The sequence below is a fragment of the Zea mays genome, chromosome 9, assembly GCF_902167145.1.
Source record: "Zea mays cultivar B73 chromosome 9, Zm-B73-REFERENCE-NAM-5.0, whole genome shotgun sequence".
Taxonomy (NCBI): Eukaryota; Viridiplantae; Streptophyta; class Magnoliopsida; order Poales; family Poaceae; genus Zea; species Zea mays.
The window spans coordinates 83559439-83578639 of NC_050104.1; the positions used below are offsets into that span (position 1 = coordinate 83559439).

General features: G+C 45.2%; 1 pseudogene; it reads left to right on the forward strand.

Annotated features, from left to right (window-relative positions):
- Positions 1 to 4284: 4284 nt before the first annotated feature.
- On the forward strand, positions 4285 to 5415 carry LOC103638612 (protein trichome birefringence-like 16; annotated as a pseudogene).
- Positions 5416 to 19201: the final 13786 nt, after the last annotated feature.

Genomic DNA, 19201 nt, shown 5'->3' on the forward strand with positions numbered 1-19201 from the left:
TTGGTATTTCTCTTTCGGTCACATCCCTCACAAATTTTCCTATGTCTCACCACAAACTCAAGAGTTCGTCGAATGATGTCTAGCCATGTAGGAGGGTTCCCTCTAAAGGTAAATGTTTCATGAATGATTGAAAAAATCCATCAAGTGCACAAGGTTTGACTTGCTCTCTAACCTCAAATCTCTTACACGAACACTTCATTTCACACTAAACACTTAGTGTGTGTTTGAATGCACTAGAGCTAATAGTTAGTGGCTAAAATTAGTTGAGACATCCAAACACCCTATCTAATAGTTTAGCTATTATCTATTTTTAGTAAATTAGTTAATAGTTAGCTAGCTAATTCCACTAATAATTTTTAGCCAACTAACTATTAGTTTCAAACACCTCCCTTATTTTCCCAAAGAAATGGTTGGGTGAGCTCTTATTGAGCTTGGGATGTCTCTAAGGGGGTATTTGAATGCACTAGAGCTAATAGTTAGTGGTTAAAATTAGTTGAGACATCCAAACACCTTAGCTAATAGTTCAATTGTTATCTATTTTTGGTAAATTAGTTAATAGTTAGATAGTTAGTTGTTAGCTAGCTAATTCCACTACTAATTTTTAACCAACCAACTATTAGTTGTAGTGCATTCAAACACCCTAAGGCCCCGTTTGTTTCGTTGGAATTCAATTCCATTTTAATAATTATAATTTAGACAAAACTAATTAAGTTCATATATTTATATATGTAATATATTTGTATATTATCCTAAATCATATGAGAGAGATAATTTTATACTACATTTATATTATAGCGAAGCAAATAGAATATTGTGCTATAAGTTGTACATCGGAAAAATAACATGTAAATCTATAGAATCAATTTCCATCTCTCACCCCGTGAATTTGAGATAGGCTTATATGATAACTTTGGAAAGTGGTGGAATGTCACGTTCTAAAAAAATAGCCTATTCCATTAGTAAGATTCCAATTCCTCAAAATGAAAGGAAACAAACGGGACCTAAGATCATTTGAGAGCCACCGGTGTCCCCAAAGGTCATGGACCCATAAAATTAATTGTTATAGTTCTAAAAGTAGCTATTATGACCTACGGGGTGTGAAATTTTTGATGATCTTGGAGATTCTAGAAAGAAGACTATTAAAAAAACCAAGAAAGTCCTAAGACCGACAAGTGTAAATGTTGCGCCATGTATTTCTTTCATGTTAGCGCTCGACAAAATCATATCGTCTCACACCATTTCACCCCATCGTCATCAACAGTAGCTGAGCCATCACAAAGCTCATTTGTACCCTCATACTCTAGAAATCAATACCTAGCCACAACTGGAAGTAAGGTATTATGCAATTCAAAGCAGCCCAAACGTCGTCCTACCCAAAAGCATCACATGGATAACCCCGTGGTATGCAGTCGGGTCACAAACACCACAGCCGCTCCATGTTCCAATTAAACAAAGTGATATTATCATGCATAAGTAAAAGAACAATAATAAATCAAAATAGAACATGGTCAAGATTCATAAGTATCATTATCCCATAACCAAGTAAAGCAATAGCAATTCTACCCAATAATAAATGAACTAGGTATAAACAAGGTATAGGGAAAACAAATCTATGTAAGCTATTAGGTCATGTCAATTAAACCTAACTGTGCATGTAGAGGTGAGAACATAACGGTAAATATTAATAGGCCAAAACAACATGATCAACGACACGCTTGCCTTTTTGGTGTAACTCCAACTGCTCATATGCTCCCCAAGATTGGGCTTCAGGTTCCTTATAACCTTCGCTCTTCTATTTGCAGCAAAGAATACAAATAGGTAAATAATAAATAAAAATAACATTACACCAAACATGGAAAACATCTGCGTAAAATAAATCAACGCGTCGAGTCAATTCTATAGATTTGAGAACCACTAAAATCGGAGTCAAATACGAAAGATATGAATTAAATAAGTTTTAGGGATTTTGATATTAATTTAATGCCTATAAGGACCTATTAGTAAATTCCAAGGACCTATTTGTGTGAGGGCCTCTGCATAATTTTTACAATAACTTAGAGGGTCTCGATGTAAATAGGCCAGTCCAGGATGGCAGGTTCTATTTATTTAAGACATAGGGTCTATTTTATAAAATATTGGACCAGTTGATAATGATCTTTGACTTCACGTGGACGGCGGAGCAAATCTTAAACTACTTAGAGGCAAAACTGAAAATAGGCGGCTAACTTAAGGGAGAATCACTCTAGGCATCCATCTCAAGATCTAAGGTCAAGATTGGATGCTCACTCCACCGAACCAGCATGCACTCGGGACCGCAGGATCTCAGATCTTTGGCCCATATCTCTACAACTATTAAGAGTGGAGTGTAGACTGCCCCCGCTCGTACCCGCACGCGCACGCCCCGCTATCCGCCACGAAACCGCCGCCCGCACGCCACGGCCGCATCCGCCGCGCGTCCACGCGCCCCCACCAGCCACCGCGAAACCGCCGCCCGCACGCCACGGCCGCATCCGCCGCGCGTCCACGCGCCCCCACCAGCCACCGCGAAATCGTCGGTCGCCCGCAACGGCCGCCATCCCGCGAAATCACCAGGATGTGGTCGGCGGGGGTCGCAAATCACGCTGGCGAGTGGCGACTGAGACCTCGCGCGCGCGGTGATGCGGCAGCAGGTGGTGTGTGCAAAAGCTAGAAAAGGGTGCAGTGCTCGATCCGGCCGGCTTCGCCTTGTTTGTCTCACTCCTTTTGTGCTGCTTTTCTTACCATTCTGCATATTTTGTTTCTTTTTCACATTGGCTTTCTTGCTACTGAGCTCCTGCAACTTCTGAGAACACCGATTTGCAATGTGTGCAGTTTCATGGATCTGAGTAACTGTAGGATTATGCTGAAAAGACTGACGATGATACATCCAGCTATCCCTGTGCATGGGTTCTATTTTACTTCTGCTGTTAAACTAACGTACAAAAATGATTTTGACCAATTAGCCGATTGCCATATTCTGATGTAGGATGGCAACTGATTAGAATTCCCAGACTTTCAACATATGGAGCCAGATTAGTTAGAATTAGCGTTAGCATGTCATCCGAACTTCAACACATGGGAAATAGAAAAAGATTTTAATGGCATCATACCAAACCGTCCACAATTTATATTGGTGCACGGTTCTGACGAGGGCTCTCCGCAATCAACGCCCGCAGATCCCCCACCCTCCTCCCTCTCTGATCCGGGATTTCGGGGAACCGAGGCCGCAATCCAGAAGGTGTCACGGATGCTGTTGATTTCTTGCCGCAGATGGAAGGTGTCGTGGATCCCCCAACCCTCCTCCCCCTCTCATCCGCGATTACGGGGAACCGAGGTCGCAATCCAGAAAGTGTCGCGCGTGCTGTTGATTTCTTGCCGCGGATCCCCCCACCCTCCTCTCCCTCTGATCTGCGCACCTTGAATGTATCCGAGGCCGCCATCAACACACTTTAATGCGAGGAGCCATTTAGTGTCGCAAGTCGCTACTTCTTTCTCGTCTTCCTCTCCTTTCTCCTCGCAATTGCACAGCAGGGTGCTGGAATAAGTTTCTGGTTGGAAGAATCCGTTTGAGGTTGCCATTTCCCAACTTCTTCCAGCGGTTCGGCTCGGAGGCGAACTGAGATGTCCTGTCCGTGATCGGTTTGTTCTTGCAGCTGCAGACAGCTTGTCGATTTGTTGCTTGAGGAGCAGCCATGGACAGAAGAAACCGACCAGCTCCGTTGGTGAGTCTCTCTCTCGTCTCCTCTTTCTCTCCTGGATTATATATTCCTTGATTATTTGCATTCATGCCATATCGTTGGGTTGCTTTAGTTGAGCTTGAGCAAGTCGTTTGGAAATCACTGTCGCCTCCGCTTCCACGTGACCCGCGGCGAAATCCTGGAGCCGCACCTCGACGTCGGCGACGGAGGAGGACGGGCCTGCGAAGGACAGCATGGTCGGGCCGGGGTCCGTCGCCGCCGCACCCCACGACAGAGACCCGGAAGCCGCTGCCCAGTCCATGCTGTCGCTGGCCAAGAAGGAAAGGAGCGCCTCCGCCCTGCTCCCAAACAAGAAAGGTATACTCATCTTTGTGGCTGCTAGAGAAACCATGAATTTATTTCTTATGCGAGCATACAAATGTACTTATTTTCTCCATTGACATATTTCTCATATTGCCTTTGCACAAAATCCAGAAGATTATTTCTGTTCAGTTTACTTGTGCATTAGCTGGCGCACAGGTTATCTTGCTTTAATTTGTATGTTATGTTCGCTTTTATGTCCTACAGAATGCGAGTACAGGAATGGGAAGTGGGTTTCTAACAATCGTAGACCACTATACTCAGGGTTTGGTTGTAAGCAGTGGCTTTCAGAGAGTTGGTCCTGCAAACTAACCCAGCGAAAAGATTTCTCGTATGAAAAATTCAGATGGCTGCCTGAAGCTTGTGAGATGCTAGAGTTTGAGGTCTCCCAGTTCTTGAGAAGGTACATACTACATAGCCAACCTCTGGTGAATTTAGAGATGGTGTATGCCACGCTGTTTGGCTAAAATCTTTGAGTCAGCACAACACGGAAACATTAATCCGAATATGTTTCAGAATGCAGGATAAAATCATCGCTTACATGGGCGATTCTCAAGGGAGGCAGATGTTTCAGTCGATGATGTGTATGGTCACTGGTGGAAAGGAGAGGTTGGATGTAGAAGATGTTGGTGCAGATTATGGCTTTGTGTTAGCACCGGGTGCAAAAAAGTCTAGATGGCTGGGCCTACCGGTTCCCGAGCACCAACACAACAATTATATACCACTGGTCATCAACGCTCTGTGATTTGGAGCCCCTGAACCCATCAGACCGAGCGACCAGTTACGCCATGCACCTGGACCGCCCGCCTGCTTTTCTGAAGAGTGACCTCCACAGGCTCCACGTCCTGGTCCTCAACACCCCCACCACTAGAACCCGGGGAAGCTGAGGGCGAACAGGTGGGAGATGTATCTCGGCGGAGCGCCCAACAACGACAGGAACACTGCCGTCATCTGGAAGGCCAAGAACTTCACCGTCCACAGCGTCGTTAGGTGGGTGGACGCGCAGCTCCCCCGCCGCCCCAAGATGAAGGCGTTCTACAGGTCGATATCGCCCCGACACTTCTTCAATGGGGACTGGGACACCAGAGGCAGCTGCGACAACACCAGCCAGGGAGGGAGCGGCGTCCACCTCGACCGTTCGGAGGACGCCGACGCCAAGGGTGCCGTGAGGGGCACCAGGGTTAGGCTCCTGGACCTCACTGCCCTCTCGCGGCTGAGGGACGAAGGGCATATTTCGCGGTACAACGTCAAGGCCACTCCCGGCGTTCTGGATTGCCTGCACTGGTGCCTTTCCTGCATGCCCGACACCTAGAACGAGATCCTTGCAGCCCAACTATAACCTGTAGCTAAATTTGAAGATGCCAAGGGATACATTGAATTGTTTATGGGTGAAGTTTGTATATACAATAACTACCACAGAGTACTATGTCGTTGCCAGAGACCCAATGTTGTTGGTAGTGAAGCACTGAGCAGCAATACATTCCTCTGCAAGAAACAAACAACTAGCCAAGAGAGGAGCATCCACGCAAGAAGGCCCGCATGATGTACAATAAAGCCACCGCAAGAGAAGATATATGCATGGCGCGAAGCAGAAGGTGGCTATTCAAGTGCAAGCAAAACAGAAGGTGAGGCAGACTGCAGGCAGGAGGAGCTCGGCACATACGATCGGAGAAAGACGCCTCGACAGCAGCACTGTGGAGAGCGGCGGGTGTGGAGGTGGGGAGCGAGCGAACCGTCCGGGCGCGTGCTCGTGTGTGTGCAGATCGGGAAACCAATCAGTCGCAACATCCTATGTTGGGTATATATCGACAGAAAGGGCAATCTACAGCAGGGTGGAAAGAGGCAGTGAGAGTGATTGACGTCGTGTGCAGTTTTTTTGTTCTTTCTTTTGTTTTGACATGTACACTATTCACGGATCCCTAGCTTTTTTAAGCGGATATGGCTTTAGGTTTTGCATGTCGGTCCCTGTAAAACTCTCCATTAAGCCAAAGGTAAAGATCCAAAGGTGAAGTCTTTATTACTATAAGAGAGCAAAGTAGGCGTTCATAATATAACATACATTTATACATAAGTTATTATAACATTATATGTTTCCGTTGCAACGCACGGGCACTCACCTAGTATTTTATTAAGCACAATCTAATCATGCCTGTCGATACTTCAATCTAAAGTGAGAGATCTAATCCAATGAAGCGGTACGCTACATTTTAATCCTCACCATCCAAACCCAGATCAATGGCCAACATCCTTCTTATCCCTTACAACTACCGACAACAACCACGACCCTCTAGCCTATGATGGTGACTCGCCGGTGGAACCCAATCTTGCTCTCAGGTGCGCCAATTACTACCTCATTCAGTGCTACACGATGCAAAGTATATCATGAATCAGTTAGTGGTGTCTTATCGGTGTGCATGGGGACAATACGTGCTAGCCACGGCGCTGGGCAGATCGGCGTAAGGCTCGAACTCTTGCGAGCAAGACTGGTTGTCCTGGTTGTTGTCCTTGCACGGCTAGGCTACGACCAGGTGCGGCGCTTGAGGTATCAATAGGGGATTGGGCGATGGCATGAACATGACTTCAATCATGGCGGATCTCTCCTTCTCTCTGTCTCTTGCAGCGGCGGATCTCTCTGTCTCTTGCGGCGGTGTCCATGCAAAAACAAAAGTTTTTATTTAGCTTTATTTCAAGAAATAAATCTCAAATGCATAATTCACACAATAAGGTAAACTTTTAACAACTCTTCTCTCTAATAAATAAAAGAAAACCACATAGACTCTAAAACCGACTTTTAGGGTCTACATCAAAACACCCAAGTGCTTAATAGAACCACTCGGTGATTAGCATATGTTCTTTGCGAATTGCTTTGGTTAGTTAGACCGTTGCATATCGCTTGCTCTAGGTTTGTTCCTAGTTGATTAGAGTGAGGTTAAACACTCACGTACCCCTTGGCTCTTGCCTGAGTCGTTGTAGTTATACCGAGTGGGGCAATAGTCTTGGGATACTATACCAACCACGTTTGAGGTGTGTCCACCACTGTGTACCTAGGAGAATGAGACCCATAGTGTTTTGACCAGAAGCTTGATAGTGAAGACGACGAGGAGCATCCGAGGGAGGCTAGAAGCGGAGCACCACTTGCATGCGGAGAAGGCATGGGGCTATGTACGAAGTTATCTTTGTCCGTGTGCTTGGCCCTCTTGTGGGCTATCCTTTGCGTAGGGGCACCAACAAGGATTAGTAAGTATGTTGCGCAATTCTTGACACTTCAGTAAAAATATCGATGTTTCAACGACAGTTTGCATCTCTCACATTTAAGCTTATGCATTTATATTGCTTTCTTTAGTTGTGTGCTTTACCATTCCTAGCATAAACTATATGCTAGTTGGTAGGACTAGAACTTAGGTTGCATAACTCTGTTTTGTGGTAGAGATAACAACACATAGACAGAATCTTAGTTACACTAGCTTGTTTGTTTATACGCATAGGTTTTGCTTAAGAGGTTAAATCGTAGGCCTAGATTAGCACGAAAAATAGAAGTTCTAATTCACCCATCTCTTAGACGTCCTCTTTTCATTCATTTATAATTCGACATGTGTGAAGAATTATGTTTTTGAAAAAACTTTATGTATACTTGTATGTCATTATTGTGAAGTTCTATTACTTTGTGTTGCACTCAAATTGCATTTGTATTTGCATATGTATGTTACCTGTGATTTTGGTTATCAAATTTTGTGTGAATATATTATTATTCATTGTGTAGCATGAATTAAACAAATTAAAATAAATCATGCCAAAAGAAAATTTCGAAGGTAATCAACATTTCTCGGTGGTAAATCACTGAAAACCGCTCAATATTAACTGTTTCTCAACCGAGATTACCGAATTTTGTTTTATGTCAAATTCAAAAACCATTTGGAAAATGTGAATTTTGCCGAAATTCGAGCAGTTTCTCGTTCTCGTCATTCAACAGGAAATTGCTCAGAAACGAGATGGTAAATCTTGGTTCTGACACCCCATTGGTCTGGTTCCTTATGCATTGCAATGGTGAAGCCGAATAAAAGATAGTAAAACCGTCTTCAATAGCTCATCCATATTCATATAGTCACTCAAAACACGATTTTGCACTATTATACACTATAGGCTATACTATTCACATAGTGGAGTTTGAATATAGGGATGATGATGGGTAAACTATTAAGATAGCCTAATAATGCTGGTTTTAGGATTCATAAGGATAGTAGTGGCATGTATGAGTGGGGAGTGCCGAATGGAGGCTACATGAGCACCCACGTTCGTCAGCATCTTTAAGACAAATACAAGTAATAAATATAGTTTTATTATAAAACTAATCTCTACTACTACTTAAGATGCTAGTGTAGGCGTTCACAATATTTGGTGCACGGTTCTACCGTCTGCCGTCGCGCGCCTTCCATCCATGGCTCCGCGCAGGCAGCTCGCCCTTCCATCCATGGCTCCGCACATTTCGTTTCCGCGCAGGCAGCTCTCCACCACCACGCGTTCGCAATCCCTGCAGACCGCTCGCCCCGCAGTCTCGACCCGCATCCGCGTCCGCGACATCCTCCACCCTGGATCGCGGTGCCTGGCTCTCTCCGCGTCTGCGCTCTCCATGGACGGCGACTCCGCGACGTGGATTGGGTACCCCGACCCCGCTCTCTCCATGGAAGTCTGCGATAGCCCGATCTCCATGGAAGGGTTCGGCACCTCCGCCCTAGATCTGCGTCCGCGTCCGCTCTCTCCATGGAAGGCGACTCCGCGCATAGCTCCTGACCGTCGTCCCCGCACGCCTGCGTCCTTGTCCCCGCGCGATGGCTGGGCTCCAACCGCAAGTCGCCCCGCCCGATATAGCCGCCATCGTGCACCCCCGCCTGCCCGCCCGAGATAGCCATCACCATCGATGGAGGTGTCTGAAAGTCGCCTAGAGGGGGGGGGTGAATAGGTGGAATCTGAAAATTACCACTTTAAGCACACTTCAATCCGGGGTTAGCGTTAGAATAAAAATCGAGTCCGGGAGAGAGGGGAAAACAAATCAACCAAGAAAATAAAACATATGACACAGTGATTTGTTACCAAGGTTTGGTTCCAAAGAACCTAGTCCCCGTTGAGGTGGTCACAAAGACCGAGTTTCTTTTAACCCTTTCCCTCTCTCAAACGGTCACTTAGACCGAGTGATGCTTCTTCCTTAATCTCACGGGTCACTTAGACCCCGTAAGGATCACCACACAATTGGTGTCTCTTGCTTACAAAGCACTTGAGAGTAAGAAGTGAGAAAGAAAAGAAAGCCAAGTAAACAAGAGCAACAAAGAAACACGAGTGATCCTCTCACAAGTCCTAATGCGCTAGAATTGAATTAGGGACTTTGATCGGATCGGAGGCTTTGATTTGTGTCTTGGAGTGTTGCACTTTGCTCTTGTATTGAATGGAGAGTGATGAATGCTTGGATGGTTGGAGTAGTGGTGGTTGAGGGGTATTTATAGCCCTCACCCACCAAAACAACCGTTGGTGCAAGCTGCTGTCGATGGGCGCACCGGACAGTCCGGTGCACCACCGGACACTGTCCGGTGCGCCAGCCACGTCACCCAACCGTTAGGGTTCTGGCGGTTTCGACCGTTGGAGCTTTTGTCTTATAGTGGCACCGGATAGTCCGGTGCGCCTCTTGCGGCTGCTCTGGCTTCTGGGCGCACTGTCCGCGCACTGTAGCGTTTGCAGGTGTCCGTTGCAGTCGACCGTTGCTCTGCTTGGTGCACCGGACAGTCCGGTGGCACACCGGACAGTCCGGTGAATTATAGCGGAGCGCGGCCTCAGAAACCCGAAGATGGCTAGTTCGCAGCTGTACGGTCCTGGTGCACCGGACACTGTCCGGTGGCACACCGGACTATCCGGTGCGCCAGACCAGGGCACACTTGGGTTTCGTTGCTCCTTTCTTTTTGAACCCTTTCTTTAATCTTTTTATTGGTTTGTGTTGAACCTTTATGCACCTGTGGAATATAATCTAGAGCAAACTAGTTAGTCCGATTATTTGTGTTGGGCAGTCAACCACCAAAATTATTTATAGGAAAAGGTTAAACCCTATTTCCCTTTCAATCTCACCCTTTTTGGTGATTGATGCCAACACAAACCAAAGCAAATATATGAGTGCATAATTGAACTAGTTTGCATAAGGTAAGTGCATAGGTTACTTGGAATTAAACCAATTTATACTTTCACTAGATATGCATGGTTTGCTTTCTTTTATTTAACATTTTGGACCACATTTGCACCACTTGTTTTGTTTTTACAAATTCTTTTGGAAAATCTTTTCAAAGACTTTTGCAAATAGTCAAAGGTATATGAATAAGATTGCGAGAAACATTTTTAAGACTTGAAAATTTCTCCCCCTATTTCAAATGCTTTTCCTTTGACTTAACAAAACTCTCCCTGAATCAAATGCTCCTCTTAGTGTTCAAGAGGGTTTTACCAATTTTTCTAAATACCAAATTGAATAAGATCAAATACATTTAGATACCAATTTGAAAAATTCTTGAAAATTTTGAAATTGGTGGTGGTGCGGTCCTTTTGCTTTGGGCTTAATATTTCTCCCCCTTTGGCATTAATCGCCAAAAAACGGAGACGTTGAGAGCCCTTTTTACTTTCTCCTCCATTGGTAAATGAAATATGATTGAAGATTATACCAATCGAAGAGTGGTGTGAAGTGACAGCGAAGGGTAAATCATACCGATAGAGTGGAGTGGAAGCCTTGTCTTCACTGAAGACTCCATTTCCCTTTCAATCTATGACTAGCATAGAATTACACTTGAAAACACATTAGTCATAGTCATGAAAGAGATATGATCAAAGGTATATAAATGAGCGATGTGTGCAATGTTTCAATCAAAATTTCGAGAATCAAGTACATTTAGCTCATTCCTAAGTTTGGTAAAGGTTTTATCATCTAGTGGCTTGGTAAAGATATTGGGTAATTGTTCTTTGGTGCTAACATAAGCTATCTCGATATCCCCCCTTTGTTGGTGATCCCTCAAAAAGTGATACTGAATGTCTATGTGCTTACTGCGGCTGTGTTCAACGGGATTATCCCCATGCGGATTGCACTCTCATTATCACATAAGAGAGGGACTTTGCTCAATTTGTAGCCATAGTCCCTGAGGGTTTGCCTCATCCAAAGTAATTGCGCACAACAATGGCCTGCGGCAATATACTCGGCTTCGGCGGTTGAAAGAGCTACTGAGTTTTGTTTCTTTAAAGCCCAAGACACCAGGGACCTTCCTAGAAACTGACAAGTCCCTAATGTGCTCTTCCTATCAATTTTACACCCTGCCCAATCGGCATCGAAATAACCTATTAAATCAAAAGTGGATCCCTTGGGGTACCAATGTCCAAACTTAGGAGTATAAACTAAATATCTCATGATTCTTTTCACGGCCCTAAGATAAATTTCCTTAGGATCGGCTTGGAACCTTGCACACATGCATATAGAAAGCATAATATCCGATCGAGATGCACATAAATAGAGTAAAGATCCTATCATCGGCCGATATACCTTTTGATCTACGGATTTACCTCCCGTGTCGAGGTCGAGATGCCCATTTGTTCCCATGGGTGTCTTGATGGGCTTGGCATCCTTCATTCCAAACTTGTTAAGTATGTCTTGTATGTACTTTGTTTGGCTGATGAAGGTGCCATCTTGGAGTTGCTTGACTTGAAATCCTAGGAAATACTTCAACTCCCCCATCATAGACATCTCGAATTTTTGAATCATTATCCTACTAAACGCTTCACAAGTAGATTTGTTAGTAGACCCAAATATGATATCATCAACATAAATTTGGCATACAAACAAATCTTTTGCAATGGTTTTGGTAAAGAGAGTAGGATCGACTTTTCCGACTTTGAAGCCATTAGTGATAAGGAAATCTCGCAAACATTCATAGCATGCTCTTGGGGCTTGCTTGAGCCCATAAAGCGCCTTTGAGAGTTTATAAACATGGTTAGGGTACTCACTATCTTCAAAGCCGGGAGGTTGCTCAACATAGACCTCTTCCTTGATTGGTCCATTGAGGAAGGCACTTTTCACGTCCATTTGATAAAGCTTAAAGCCATGGTAAGTAGCATAGGCAAGTAATATACGAATTGACTCAAGCCTAGCTACGGGTGCATAGGTTTCACCAAAGTCCAAACCTTCAACTTGTGAATATCCTTTGGCAACAAGTCGGGCTTTGTTCCTTGTCACCACACCATGCTCATCTTGCTTGTTGTGGAATACCCACTTGGTTCCTACAACATTTTGGTTAGGACGTGGAACTAAATGCCATACTTCATTCCTCGTGAAGTTGTTGAGTTCCTCTTGCATTGCCAACACCCAATCCGAGTCTCTTAGTGCATCCTCCATCCTGTATGGCTCAATAGAGGACACAAAAGAGTACTGTTCACAAAAATGAGCGACTCGAGATTGAGTGGTTACCCCCTTATGAATGTCACCGAGAATGGAGTTTACGGAGTGATCTTTTTGAATCGCTTGGTGGACTCTTGGGTGTGGCGGTCTTTGACCCTGTACTTCTTGCTCATCTTCCTTGTCCTTATCGACTTGATCTCCCCCTTGATCATTGTCCTCTTCTTGAGGTGGCTCATCCTCTTGATCTTCATCATCTTGAGCCTGATCCTCATCTTGAGTTGGTGGAGATGCTTGCATGGAAGATGATGGTTGCTCTTGTGCTTGTGTAGGCTCTTCGGATTCCTTAGGACACACATCCCTAATGGACATGTTCCTTAGCGCGACGCACGAAGCCTCTTCATCATCTAGTTCATCAAGATCAACTTGCTCTACTTGAGAGCCATTAGTCTCATCAAACACAATGTCACAAGAAACCTCAACTAATCCAGTGGATTTGTTGAAGACTCTATATGCCCTTGTGTTTGAGTCATAACCAAGTAAAAAGCCTTCTACAGCCTTAGGAGCAAATTTATATTTTCTACCTCTTTTAACAAGAATAAAACATTTGCTACCAAAGACTCTAAAATATGAAACATTGGGCTTTTTACCGGTGAGGAGTTCATATGATGTCTTCTTGAGGATTCGGTGAAGGTAGATCCAGTTGATGGAGTAGCAGGCGGTGTTAATTGCCTCGGCCCAAAACCGGTCCGGAGTCTTGTACACATCAAGCATGGTCCTTGCCATGTCCAATAGTGTTCTACTCTTCCTCTCCACTACACCATTTTGTTGAGGTGTGTAGGGAGAAGAGAACTCATGCTTGATCCCCTCATCCTCAAGAAAGCCTTCAATTTGAGAGTTCTTGAACTCCGTCCCAATGTCGCTTCTTATCTTTTGGATTCTCAATCCGAACTCATTTTGAGCCCGTCTCAAGAATCCCTTTAAAGTTTCTTGGGTCTGTGATTTTTCCTGCAAAAATAATACCCAAGTGAAGCGAGAATAATCATCCACAATTACAAGACAATACTTACTCCCGTCGATGCTTATGTAAGCGATTGGGCTGAATAAATCCATGTGGAGTAGCTCAAGCGGCCTGTCGGTCGTCATGATGTTCTTGTGTGGATGGTGGGTACCAACTTGCTTTCCTGCTTGGCATGCGCTACAAACCCTGTCTTTCTCAAAATGAACATTGGTTAGTCCCAAAATGCGTTCTCCCTTTAGAAGTTTGTGAAGATTCTTCATCCCAACATGGGCTAGTCGGTGATGCCAGAGCCAACCCATATTAATCTTAGCAATTAAGCAAGTATCGAGTTCAGCTCTATTAAAATCAACTAAGTATAGCTGACCCTCTAATACTCCCTTAAATGCTATTGAATTATCACTTCTTCTAAAGACAGTAACACATGTATCCGTAAAAAGACAATTGTAGCCCATTTTACATAATTGCGAAACAGAAAGCAAATTGTAATCTAAAGAATCTACAAGAAAAACATAGGAAATAGAATGGTCAGGTGATATAGCAATTTTACCAAGTTCTTTGACCAAACCTTGATTTCCATCCCCGAATGTGATAGCTCTTTGGGGATCATCGTTTTTCTCATAGGAGGAGAACATCCTTTTCTCCCCTGTCATGTGGTTTGTGCATCCGCTATCTATTATCCAACTTGAGCCCCCGGATGCATAAACCTGCAAAAAAATTTAGGCCTTGTTCTTACGTACCCAAACGGTCTTGTGTCCTTTCACATTATAAACAAGCACCTTGGGTACCCAAACACAAGTCTTAGAGCTCTTGTGTTTGCCCCCAACATATTTGGCAACTACTTTGCCTGATTTTTTAGTTAAAACATAAGATGCATCAAAAGTCTTAAATGAAACATTAGGCTCATTTGATGCAGTAGGAATTTTCTTTTTGGACATTTTAACATGGGTAGAATGCATAGAGCTAGATGCCTCATTGTTATACATAAAAGAATGGTGAGAAACAGAATGAGATTTCTTAGCATGAATTCTCCTAATTTTGTGTTTGGGATAACTAGCAGGATATAAAATATAGCCCTCGTTATCCTGAACCATGGGAGCCTTGCCCTTAACAAAATTAGACAATCTTTTAGGGGCATTGAGCTTGACATTGCTTCCCTGTTGAAAACCAATGCCATCCTTAATGATAGGGCGTCTCCCACTATAGAGCATGCTTCTAGCAAATTTAAAATTTTCATTTTCAATTTCATGCTCATTAATTTTTGCAGTTAGTTGAGCTATATGATCATTTTGTTGTTTAATTAAGGCAAGGTGATCATGTATAACATCAACATTAATATCTCTACATCTAGTACAAATGACAACATGCTCAATAGTAGATGTAGATGGTTTGCAAACATTTAATTCATCTATCTTAGATTTTAGCATGGCATTTTCATCTCTAAGACAGGAAATGGAATCATTGCAAACATTTAAATCTTTAGCCTTTGAAATTAAACTAGCATTTTCAGTTTTAAGGCTAGAAATAGATTCATTCAATTTATCAATCTTAGCAATTAAACTAGCATTTTCATTTCTAAGATTGGCAATTGAATCATTACAAGCACTTAATTTCTCAACCTTAGCATTTAAACTAGCATCCTCAGTTCTAAGGTTAGAAATAGTGTCATGGCAAATGCTAAGCTCCTTAGTCAAATTTTCACATTTTTTAACTTCCTGAGCATAAGCATTTTTAAATTTAACATGTTTTTTGTTTTCCTTAATAAGAAATTCCTCTTGGCTATCCAAGAGTTCATCCTTCTCATGAATAACACCTATCAATTCATTCAATTTTTCTTTCTGTTGCATGTTAAGGTTGGCAAAAAGGGTAAGCAAATTATTCTCATCTTCACTAGAGCTACCCTCATCACTAGATGTTGTATATTTGGTGGAGGCTCTAGATTTTACCTTCTTCCTTTTGCCATCCTTTGCCATGAGGCACTTGTGGCCGACGTTGGGGAAGAGAAGACCTTTGTTGACGGTGATGTTGGCGGCATCCTCGTCGGAGCAGGAGTCGGTGGAGCTCACGTCGGAGTCCCATTCCCGACACACGTGGGCATCACCGCCCTTCTTCTTGTAGTACTTCTTCTTTTCCTTCTTATTTCCTCTCTTGTCGTCGCCTCTATCACTATCACTAGACATAGGACATTTTGCAATAAAATGACCGGGCTTACCACACTTGTAGCACACCCTCTTGGAGCGGGGTTTGTAATCTTTCCCCCTCCTTTGCTTGAGGATTTGGTGGAAGCTCTTGATGATGAGCGCCATTTCCTCGTTCTCGAGCTTGGAGGCGTCGATGGGGAGCCTACTTGATGTAGACTCTTCTTTCTTCTCCTCCGTCGCTTTGAATGCGATGGGTTGCACCTCGGGTGTGGAGGTGCCGCCTTGCTCCAAGTTGACGATTTGTTTGGAGCCTTTGATCATCAATTCAAAGCTCACAAACTTTCCCATAACTTCCTCGGGAGACATTAACTTATATCTAGGATCACCATGTATTAATTGAACTTGCGTAGGATTGCGAAAAACAAGTGATCTTAGAATAACCTTGACCATTTCATGGTCATCCCATTTGGTGCTCCTGAGGTTGCACACTTGGTTCACCATGGTCTTTAGCCGGTTGTACATGGCTTGTGGCTCTTCTCCATGGTTGAGGACGAATTGACCGAGCTCTCCCTTGATCGTCTCCCTTTTGGTGATCTTGGTCACCTCATCCCCTTCGTGTGTGGTCTTGAGGACGTCCCAAATTTCTTTGGCGGTCTCTAACCCATGCACTTTGTTATACTCCTCTCGACTTAAAGAGGCGAGGAGTATAGTAGTTGCTTGAGAGTTAAAGTGCCGTATTTGGGCGACTTCGTCCGAGTCATAGTCCTTATCCCCTACATGTGGTACCTGCGCTCCATACTCAACAACATCCCATATGCTTTCGTGGAGTGAGGTTAGATGACCTTTCATTTTAGCACTCCACATAGAATAATCTTCACCATAAAAAACTGGTGGTTTACCTAATGGAACGGAAAGTAAAGGAGCGCGTTTAGAAATGCGGGGATAGCGTAAGGGGATCTTACTAAACTTCTTGCGCTCATGGCGCTTAGAAGTGACGGACGCGGCGTCGGAGCCGGAGGTGGATGGCAACGAAGAATCGGTCTTGTAGTAGACCACTTTCTTCATCTTCTTCTTCTTATTGTCGCCACTCCGATGCGACTTGACTCATGGAGGTGAATCCTCCCTTCCTTTGGCGCTGGACTCCTTTGATGGAGCCTTCCCGTGGCTTGTGCCCGTTTCCATCTCCCTCTTGGCGGATCCTCCTGACATCACTTCGAGTGGTTAGACTCTAAATGAAGTACCAGGCTCTGATACAAATTGAAAGTCGCCTAGAGGAGGGGGGTGAATAGGTGGAATCTGAAAATTACCACTTTAAGCACACTTCAATCCGGGGTTAGCGTTAGAATAAAAACCGAGTTCGGGAGAGAGGGGAAAACAAATCAACCAAGAAAATAAAACAGATAACACGGTGATTTGTTTTACCGAGGTTCGGTTTCAAAGAACCTAGTACCCATTGAGGTGGTCACAAAGACCGAGTCTCTTTCAACCCTTTCCCTCTCTCAAACGGTCACTTAGACCGAGTGAGGCTTCTTCCTTAATCTCACGGGTCACTTGGACCCCGCAAGGATCACCACACAATTGGTGTCTCTTGCCTCGCTTACAAAGCACATGAGAGTAAGAAGTGAGAAAGAAAAGAAAGCCAAGCCAAGCAAACAAGAGCAACAAAGAAACACAGGTGATCCTCTCACAAGTCCTAATGCGCTAGAATTGAATTGGGGACTTTGATCGGATCAGAGGCTTTGATTTGTGTCTTGGAGTGTTGCACTTTGCTCTTGTATTGAATGGAGAGTGATGAATGCTTGGATGGTTGGAGTAGTGGTGGTTGAGGGGTATTTATAGCCCTCAACCACCAAAATAACCGTTGGGGCAGGCTGCTGTCGATGGGCGCACCGGACAGTCCGGTGCACCACCGGACACTGTCCGGTGCGACAGCCATGTCACCCAACTGTTCGGGTTGTGGCGGTTTGGACCGTTGGAGCTTTGTCTTCTAGTGGCACCAGACAGTCCGGTGCCGCACTGGACAGGTAATGTGCACTGTCCGGTGCGCCTCTGGCGGCTGCTCTGACTTCTATGCGCACTGTCCGCGCACTGTAGCGTTTGTAGGTGTCCGTTGCAGTGGACCGTTGCGTTGGTAGTCGTTGCTCCGCTTGGTGCACCGGACAGTCTGGTGGCACACGGGACAGTCCGGTGAATTATAGCAGAGCGCGGCCTCAGAAACCTGAAGATGGCTAGTTAACAGCTGTACGGTCCTGGTGCACCGGACACTGTCCGGTGGCACACCGGACTGTCCGGTGCGCCAGACCAGGGCACACTTGGGTTTCTTTGCTCCTTTCTTTTTGAACCCTTTCTTTAATTTTTTATTGGTTTGTGTTGAACCTTTATGCTCCTGTGGAATATAATCTAGAGCAAACTAGTTAGTCCAATTATTTGTGTTGGGCAGTCAACCACCAAAATTATTTATAGAAAAGGTTAAACCCTATTTCCCTTTTAGTGTCGAGTCCGCGAGGCGGGACGGCAAATCAAAGGCAAGAGGTGTCGTGCATAGGGCCTGAATCATGACTATCGTCGATGTGCGCTGGTGCGTTTGACGGAGCACGAGGCGAGGAAGTGAATCTGAGGCGGAGCCACCCACGCTGTCAACGGAGATGTCGAGCCCGCGGTGGTGCACGCCCAAGTCGAGGCAAGAGCAGGTCCAATCTGTACAAGGTGATGTTTTCCTTTTTTTCGATCTCTAAGCGTGGATGTGTGCCGCCGCCCCGGCCGCGCCGAAGGAGCCCGGTGACGGTGGCTTCGCCTCTAGCATTCCCCTGTGCTCCACCCATGCCCCTTTCCTCCTCCTTCTCCTCCAGCGGGGCAGCGGTGGACACCGGATCACACCGCGCAGGCAGCTTAATTAGAGGGCCGACGACGGTTGGTTCTCGCACGCGATGTGGCGTGGCGAGGTTACCACGGGCGCCGCGGAGGTGGAGGGGGAAAGGGAGGACGGGGGCACGGACAAGAGAGCATGTCGCGGTGGATGGTCTCGTGAGTGAGTGCTGCTGGGTGGGCGGGTGGGTTAACCTTTGCGTTGGTGCGCCGCTACCTGTTGGTGGGACTGGGACGACCGCTAGTGGGCCCTCCTCGCCGGCCTGCTCTGCGGCTTCGGCAACGGCTTCCAGTTCATGGGCGGCCAGGCCACAGGGTACGCCGCCACTGACGTTGTCCAGGCCATGCCGCTCGTCAGCACCTTCTAGGGCGTACTGCTCTTCGAGGAGTACCGCGAGTCGTCGCGGAAGACCTACGTCCTGCTCGGCTTCATGCTCTTCATGTTCGTCGCCGTTGTCGCTGTGCTCATGGCTTCGTCAGGTCACAGGAGCACATAGTGAATTGCAAGTCTTGTTCGTCCTCTGCTTGCAAGCCCTTCCTCTTGCGATTGATCCACAGAAAGATCCATCGTCTTCGTGAAGCAGGGGAAATCCATTCCTTCCCCAGCCATTCATGAGATCTTGAGAACAATGGAATGGAGATTGATCTTAAGAGCGTATGAGCATTTACTTATTCAGCCAGCCATCATCGAACTGCC